We start from the raw sequence: 8,769 nt of genomic DNA, 5'->3' as shown, positions 1-8,769 counted from the left end.
ATTTAACACTATCTGTTTTAATTTAACACAAGGGAATTTGCAGTGTAGTAAAGACGTGACACCTTAAGGGGGTGTGCTAAAGTATTTGGCTTACCAGGTAACTGTACTTTTACACCCTTAAATTGTTGTCATACATAGTGTCAGGATCACAGATGGCCACTGAGCTAAAAGCACATAAAACTACTCCAGGAACTGCAATTTAACACAGTTTGTCGATGGCAGCGATGCGGCGCATGGAGAAAACCAGAAGAGCTTTGCTTTCAATGGCTGCAACAGTTGACAGGAGGAGCAGTGGAGAAGAAAGGAGGAGAGAACTGGTCTTTGTAAAAGCTCATTTTGGGGGGGGTAAAAAAAGAGCCCTTGGGTGGGTGTTAGAGGAAGCTCTTCAGACAGAGACCCATCTCCGTCTGTCACAAATCATTTCTGCTCGGGCAGTGAGGAGAGGCGAAATGTCAAAATATTTGAATAAATTCCGCAGAAGCCTGTTGAGAGGGAGGAGGAGGGCAAAGGAGGGAAGAGAGGTGTATTGTTGTCAGCGGTGGGGTGGATAGAGGTGGTGAGGAGAGGATGGGTGGCATTTAAAATAGCCCTCAAAGCTGGAGGAGGAGGAATATGGACTAGGAACTGGCCAACATAGTTGTATTATGGCCTGTTTTGACGACCATGTATCTGCCGTATTTGGATATGACTGTGAATCTTCAGTATTAAACCTCTGTGGCTGTTTATCCACCCTTTCACCAATTTACCGTTACATAGCAACAACATATTTTTTGGCTTTACCTTACTAATTCCCTACCCCTGACCATTTGTCCATACCCTTCTACTGACCACAGGCCTCCACTACCAGCTAGAGTGAGTCCAGAGAGAGAGAGAGAGAGAGAGAGAGAGAGAGAGAGAGGATGACAAACATAATCCCCTCTGCGCAGCCATGTTAACCTTTTGGATAGGAGAACCTCCAGGAGTGTGTGGTGTGTTAGTTCACTGTGAGTAGCTGAGCGCCTGCTGTGAGGTTTGGGGTGTAACGTGTGCCCTCTGTGTCTGAGGCTGTCATAGCGACGAGTCGACGACGCACTGCGTCAAGGCTGCTCTGCTTTACGGTATAAGAGCATCCCTGAGACCTTGAGAGGTGAGAGAGTTCTCCTGCACCAGGACTGGTGTTTACTGTAGTCCTGGCTCCTAGCAATAGAATGACTAGATAAGAATGCCATTATGTCTACTCTATGGATGAATTGGGAGGATGGGAGATGCCCTGGTACACTGAATTTCTGAACTAAAAGGAAAGTGGGAGGGGTGGAGAGATGATGGTGGGAGCTCAAAGGAACAATATAACTATACAATATTATAATTGTCAATATAGATCACACTCTGTGGACGGTTTATTGGGTTTAGACTATTAACGATATTGCATGCTGGGGTCCTGCATTGGCCTATTCTCAAGTACCCCCCACCCCCCAAACTCAAGAAACCCCCCCTCCCCCCACTCAAGAGCTTATTTACATTTACATTTAAGTCATTTAGCAGACGCTCTTATCCAGAGCGACTTACAAATTGGTGCATTCACCTTATGATATCCAGTGGAACAACCACTTTACAATAGTGCATCTAAATCTTTTAAGGGGGGGGGGGTTAGAAGGATTACTTTATCCTATCCTAGGTATTCCTTAAAGAGGTGGGGTTTCAGGTGTCTCCGGAAGGTGGTGATTGACTCCGCTGTCCTGGCGTCGTGAGGGAGCTTGTTCCACCATTGGGGTGTCAGAGCAGCGAACAGTTTTGACTGGGCTGAGCGGGAACTGTGCTTCCTCAGAGGTAGGGGGGCCAGCAGGCCAGAGGTGGATGAACGCAGTGCCCTTGTTTGGGTGTAGGGCCTGATCAGAGCCTGAAGGTATGGAGGTGCCGTTCCCTTCACAGCTCCGTAGGCAATCACCATGGTCTTGTAGCGGATGCGAGCTTCAACTGGAAGCCAGTGGAGAGAGCGGAGGAGCGGGGTGACGTGAGAAAACTTGGGAAGGTTGAACACCAGACGGGCTGCGGCGTTCTGGATGAGTTGTAGGGGTTTAATGGCACAGGCAGGGAGCCCAGCCAACAGCGAGTTGCAGTAATCCAGACGGGAGATGACAAGTGCCTGGATTAGGACCTGCGCCGCTTCCTGTGTGAGGCAGGGTCGTACTCTGCGAATGTTGTAGAGCATGAACCTACAGGATCGGGTCACCGCCTTGATGTTAGTGGAGAACGACAGGGTGTTGTCCAGGATCACGCCAAGGTTCTTAGCACTCTGGGAGGAGGACACAAGGGAGTTGTCAACCGTGATGGCGAGATCATGGAACGGGAAGTCCTTCCCCGGGAGGAAGAGCAGCTCCGTCTTGCCGAGGTTCAGCTTGAGGTGGTGATCCGTCATCCACACTGATATGTCTGACAGACATGCAGAGATGCGATTCGCCGCCTGGTTATCAGAAGGGGGAAAGGAGAAGATTAATTGTGTGTCGTCTGCATAGCAATAATAGGAGAGACCATGTGAGGATATGACAGAGCCAAGTGACTTGGTGTATAGCGAGAATAGGAGAGGCCTAGAACAGAGCCCTGGGGGCCACCAGTGGTGAGAGCGCATGGTGCGGAGACAGATTCTCGCCACGCCACCTGGTAGGAGCGACCTGTCAGGTAGGACACAATCCAAGCGTGGGCCGCGCCGGAGATGCCCAACTCGGAGAGGGTGGAGAGGAGGATCTGATGGTTCACAGTATCAAAGGCAGCAGATAGGTCTAGAAGGATGAGAGCAGAGGAGAGAGAGTTAGCTTTAGCAGTGCGGAGAGCCTCCGTGACACAGAGAAGAGCAGTCTCAGTTGAATGCCCAGTCTTGAAACCTGACTGATTAGGATCAAGAAGGTAATTCTGAGAGAGATAGCAGGAGAGCTGGCCAAGGACGGCACGTTCAAGAGTTTTAGAGAGAAAAGAAAGAAGGGATACTGGTCTGTAGTTGTTGACATCGGAGGGATCGAGTGTAGGTTTTTTCAGAAAGGGTGCAACTCTCGCTCTCTTGAAGACGGAAGGGACGTAGCCAGCGGTCAAGGATGAGTTGATGAGCGAGGTGAGGAAGGGGAGAAGGTCTCCGGAAATGGTCTGGAGAAGAGAGGAGGGGATAGGGTCAAGTGGGCAGGTTGTTGGGCGGCCGGCCGTCACAAGACGCGAGATTTCATCTGGAGAGAGAGGGGAGAAAGAGGTCAAAGCACAGGGTAGGGCAGTGTGAGCAGGACCAGCGGTGTCGTTTGACTTAGCAAACGAGGATCGGATATCGTCACTCTTCTTTTCAAAATGGTTGACGAAGTCATCCGCAGAGAGGGAGGAGGGGGGGGGGAGGAGGATTCAGAAGGGAGGAGAAGGTAGCAAAGAGCTTCCTAGGGTTAGAGGCAGATGCTTGGAATTTAGAGTGGTAGAAAGTGGCTTTAGCAGCAGAGACAGAAGAGGAGAATGTAGAGAGGAGGGAGTGAAAGGATGCCAGGTCCGCAGGGAGGCGAGTTTTCCTCCATTTCCGCTCGGCTGCCCGGAGCCCTGTTCTGTGAGCTCGTAGTGAGTCGTCGAGCCACGGAGCAGGAGGGGAGGACCGAGCCGGCGTGGAGGATAGGGGACAGAGAAAATCAAAGGATGCAGAAAGGGAGGAGAGGAGGGTTGAGGAGGCAGAATCAGGAGATAGGTTGGAGAAGGTTTGAGCAGAGGGAAGAGATGATAGGATGGAAGAGGAGAGAGTAGCGGGAGAGAGAGAGCGAAGGTTGGGACGGCGCAATACCATCCGAGTAGGGGCAGAGTGAGAAGTGTTGGATGAGAGCAAGAGGGAAAAGGATACAAGGTAGTGGTCAGAGATTTGGAGGGGAGTTGCAATGAGATTAGTGGAAGAACAGCATCTAGTAAAGATGAGGTCAAGCGTATTGCCTGCCTTGTGAGTAGGGGGGGGAAGGTGAGAGGGTGAGGTCAAAAGAGGAGAGGAGTGGAAAGAAGGAGGCAGAGAGGAATGAGTCAAAGGTAGACGTGGGGAGGTTAAAGTCACCCAGAACTGTGAGAGGTGAGCCATCCTCAGGAAAGGAACTTATCAAGGCGTCAAGCTCATTGATGAACTCTCCAAGGGAACCTGGAGGGCGATAAATGATAAGGATGTTAAGCTTGAAAGGGCTGGTAACTGTGACAGCATGGAATTCAAATGAGGAGATAGACAGATGGGTCAGGGGAGAAAGAGAGAATGTCCACTTGGGAGAGATGAGGATTCCAGTGCCACCACCCCGCTGGCTCGATGCTCTAGGGGTATGCGAGAACACGTGGGCAGACGAAGAGAGAGCAGTAGGAGTAGCAGTGTTATCTGTGGTAATCCATGTTTCCGTCAGCGCCAGGAAGTCTAGGGACTGGAGGGTAGCATAGGCTGAGATGAACTCAGCCTTGTTGGCTGCAGACCGGCAGTTCCAGAGGCTGCCGGAGACCTGGAACTCCACGTGGGTCGTGCGCGCTGGGACCACCAGGTTAGAGTGGCAGCGGCCACGCGGTGTGAAGCGTTTGTATGGCCTGTGCAGAGGGGAGAGAACAGGGATAGACAGACACATAGTTGACAAGCTACAGAAGTGTTGTTTCTTGTATTATTGTCTCTTGTGTCTTTAGAGAACTGTTTCACTTTGATATCCTTTTTCTTCTGTCCTGATTTTCTCTTTCTTTTCTTCTGTTAACTAGATATTCTTTGTTGTTCTTCGTTAGCTAGCTAGCTTCTTCCAAAAGAGTCCCTAGCAACTGCTTAGCAACTGGTAAACAATTCAGCTAGCTAAGATAACTACAATTTTATGAAAAATAGTTATTTTTCAAAAGCCTATCTTCTTTGTTTGTTGCTTGTTTTTTCTCCTATTCAGTCTTGCAGTTTTCTTTTGCTTTTTTCCGATGTACTTCACTCTAAAAACCATGTAAATTTCAAATTTCAGCTTATCATCGCTGACCAAATCCAACTATGGGCTATTTTTCAAATGTCCTTTGTTTTCACCATGAATTCTAATGGATTTACAATACAAGCACATTTGACTCGCCTTCCTGTTCTAGGCATGACATTTGACTGTGTGTGTGTGTGTCAACCCTGCCGTCAGCTGGAACAGTGCCAAGTTGATGTAGAGTATATCACCAACCTAATGAGCTAATGTTTGGTCGGCTTCCTTTTCCTTTATAACCCCATTGATGTTCAGCTGTTAGTTGAAAAGTAAATGAAGAACAGGATCTGGTAATAACAAAGGTCTAATGATGATTGTTTGTTAAAGACTCTGAGTATATGCTCTTTATTCCGGGGTGCATTTAATAATCTCTTTGTTGAGTGGATCTCTGGGGTCTATTAGAAGTTGCAGGGTCAGAGTCTCCTCTGTGTGCCTGTGAACTCTTTAACAGTGTATTTAATTAGGCTTCTAATCAGCCACTAAACACAAAATAAAATGAAACATTCTGTGTCTGTTTACTTTCCACCCCAACCCACCTCCTATTTGCATGTACCAGGCAAAAAAAAAAGAACATTTATCGAAAGGAAAGATCAAGGTCATGACTTTTCATCGCAACCGATTTCCTGAAACCAATGAAAGAGTTAGCGGTGAAGTTCAGTTGTAGGACGAGCACTGGAAAACAATAGCAGAAGGAGATGACAGCTCTTCAGCTATCTTGCTGTATTTCTTCCTGTGCTAATTATATTTGCAGATTCTGTCATTTAGACAAAAGCCAGATAGCTTTTGTAATCAGGGTGAAATATTTCAAATGCTCTTTAGATAGTATTGCCAACCTTTAAAACTGGAGTCAAATGCTAGATATGGGAACAATTTGATTGGGAGGTTGGAATTTAAGACTTAATTAATGGAATCATATCTTATAAATGATTACAAATGAAGGTTGGCCCTGATGAATTGTATCACCTAATAATAATGATTGTTTATGCAAAGGCTATTGCCGCCCTCAAGTCAAAATTTGTTTTGTTCTTGGATTTGGACAAACCATTAACAAAAGTGTAACTTCTGCTAAGCATTCTCAATACACATTGAAGTACAGTTTTTCACAATTCCTGACATTTAATCTGAGTAAAAATGATCTGTCTTAGGTCAGTTAGGATCAGCACTTTATTTTAAGAATGTGAAATGTCAGAATAATAGTAGAGAGAATGATTTATTTCAGCTTTTATTTCTTTCATCACCTTCCCAGTGGGTCAGACGTTTACATACACTCAATTAGTATTTGGTAGCATTGCCTTTAAATTGTTCAACTTGGGTCAAACGTTTCGGCTAGCCTTCCACAAGCTTCCCACAATAAGTTGGGTGAATATTGGCCCATTCCTCCTGACAGAGCTGGTGTAACTGAGTCAGGTTTGTAGGACTCCTTGCTCGCACACGCTTTTTCAGTTCTGTGCACAAATTTTCTATAGGATTGAGGTCAGGGCTTTGTGATGGCCACTCCAATACCTTGACTTTGTTGTCCTTAAGCCATTTTGACACAACTTTGGAAGTATGCTTGGGGTCATTGTCCATTTGGAAGACCCATTTGCGACCAAGCTTTAACTTCCTGACTGATGTCTTGAGATGTTGCTTCAATATATCCACATAATTTTCCTACCTCATGATGCCATCTATTTTGTGAAATGCACCAGTCCCTCCTGCAGCAAAGCACCCCCACAACATGATGCTGCCACCACCATGCTTCACGGTTGGGATGGTGTTTTTTGGCTTGCAAGCCTCCCCCTTTTTCCTCCAAACATAAGGGGACATTTCTCCAAAAAGTACAATCTTTGTCCCCATGTGCAGTTGCAAACCATAGTCTGGCTTTTTTTATGGTGGTTTTGGAGCAGTGGCTTCTTCCTTGCTGAGCGGCCTTTCAGGTTATGTTGATATAGGGCTTGTTTTACTGTGGATATAGATACTTTTGTACCTGTTTCTACCAACATCTTCACAAGGTCCTTTGCTGTTGTTCTGGGATTGATTTGCACTTTTCGCACCAAAGACAGAGCGTGTCTCTTTCCTGAGCGGTATGGCGGCTGCGTGGTCCCATGGTGTTTATACTTCCGTACTATTGTTTGTACAGATGAATGTGGTACCTTCAGGTGTTTGGAAATTGCTCCCAAGGATGAACCAGACTTGTGGAGGTCTACAATTTTTTTTCTGAGGTCTTGGCTGATTTCTTTTGATTTTCCCATGATGTCAAGCAAAGAGGCACTGAGTTTGAAGGTAGGCCTTGAAATACATCCACAGGTACACCTCCAATTGACTCAAATTATTTCAATTAGCCTATCAGAAGCTTCTAAAGCCATGACATCACTTTCTGGAATTTTCCAAGTTGTTTAAAGGCACAGTCAACACAGTATGTAAACTTCTGACCCACTGGAATTGTGATACAGTGAATTATAAGTGAAATAATCTGTTTGTAAACAATTGTTGGAAAAATTACTTGTGTCATGCACAAAGTAGATGTCCTAACCGACTTGCCAAAACTGTAGTTTGATAACCAGAAATGTGTGGAGTGGTTGAAAAACAAGTTTTAATGACTCTAACCTAAGTGTATGTAAACTTCCGACTTCAACTGTATATCAGATTCAGAAATGCAAAGAATGCTCTTCTTCTTCTTCAGTCCTTTTAGTTTTTTCCTAGCAGTTCCTCCTACAACCTCACTAAAAGCCTCTTGGTTGTAACGCAGTAGGTGTATGATTTCAGGTGAGTGTGTGTGTCTTTTGCTGTGTTTCTGTGCCATTCCACTCACTTTCTTGACTTTTCCTCCATCTTCTCTTCTATTCTTCATATTGATACACTATACACCTACCCTCCTCTATTATTTACTGCATTCACTGCTTTTTCCCCCACTTACACATTACCTCCTCTTTTTTAACCTCAGTCTTTCTTCACCTTTCTTTACCCTCTGTGTTTGTAGAGGAGACCTTGTGCAGCAGCCTGTGATGTGACTTCAGTCGAGCATCATGCTGGGGTGATGTGCAGCATACATTTGTTAACACCTGTTGGGATATCAAATGCATGTGAATAATAAACATACTGGCACCTGGAAGTCATGTTTCTAATAGCTGGGATGTTTGACCGCTGACTTATTTGACGTGAGAAAAATCTAATATATACATGGGCATAATACATCAGAACTATTGTGACATTGTCTACCACTGTCTGTTTTCTGTATTCAACTTCGATGAGGGTTGGTGAACATACTGAGTGCACCCTATCTATTTCTATGGTAAGGCATGGCATTGGTCAGATTCTATGCTAATGTTGAGGGGGATGGGCACTAGCCATGGCTGGATGTTCTATGCACCCCATGAGATGTTACCCCATGTGGCTTGACTAAGGCTGCCTCGGAAGGTGAGCATGGCTATAACTATGCAGAGCGGCTTCTCTCTCTACTGTCTGTCGGTTTCCAGGGGAAATGGAAGGAAGCCTGTGATGTGACTTCCACTTTTAGACGTTAACAAGGCGACACTCCCTCTGAACTCCTCCACATTTACTGGATTGGTTGAACAGTGCAGAAGAGAACCTCCCCCGACAATCCCCCCTCCCCCCAGAATGTGGGGCCGAATGTGGGGCCGAATCGGGAGGTGGTACTCACTAAGCAAGCAGCGTGACGTCCTTCACAGTGGTGCCGTGACCCACATCTACAGTTGCGCTCAGCTCAAAGCTGGGGTCGCTGTTGAGTAAGTTTGAGGGGTGAATGTAGCACATGTGGATGTGTGAAACTTACTCCTCAGCTTGAAGTGTCCCCACTTGCGCCAGCGAATAGCCAGCTTGAAGT

The sequence above is a fragment of the Salmo salar genome, chromosome ssa05 (genome assembly GCF_905237065.1).
Source record: "Salmo salar chromosome ssa05, Ssal_v3.1, whole genome shotgun sequence".
In the NCBI taxonomy this organism is placed as follows: Eukaryota; Metazoa; Chordata; class Actinopteri; order Salmoniformes; family Salmonidae; genus Salmo; species Salmo salar.
Note: the sequence above shows the minus strand (reverse complement) of the source record.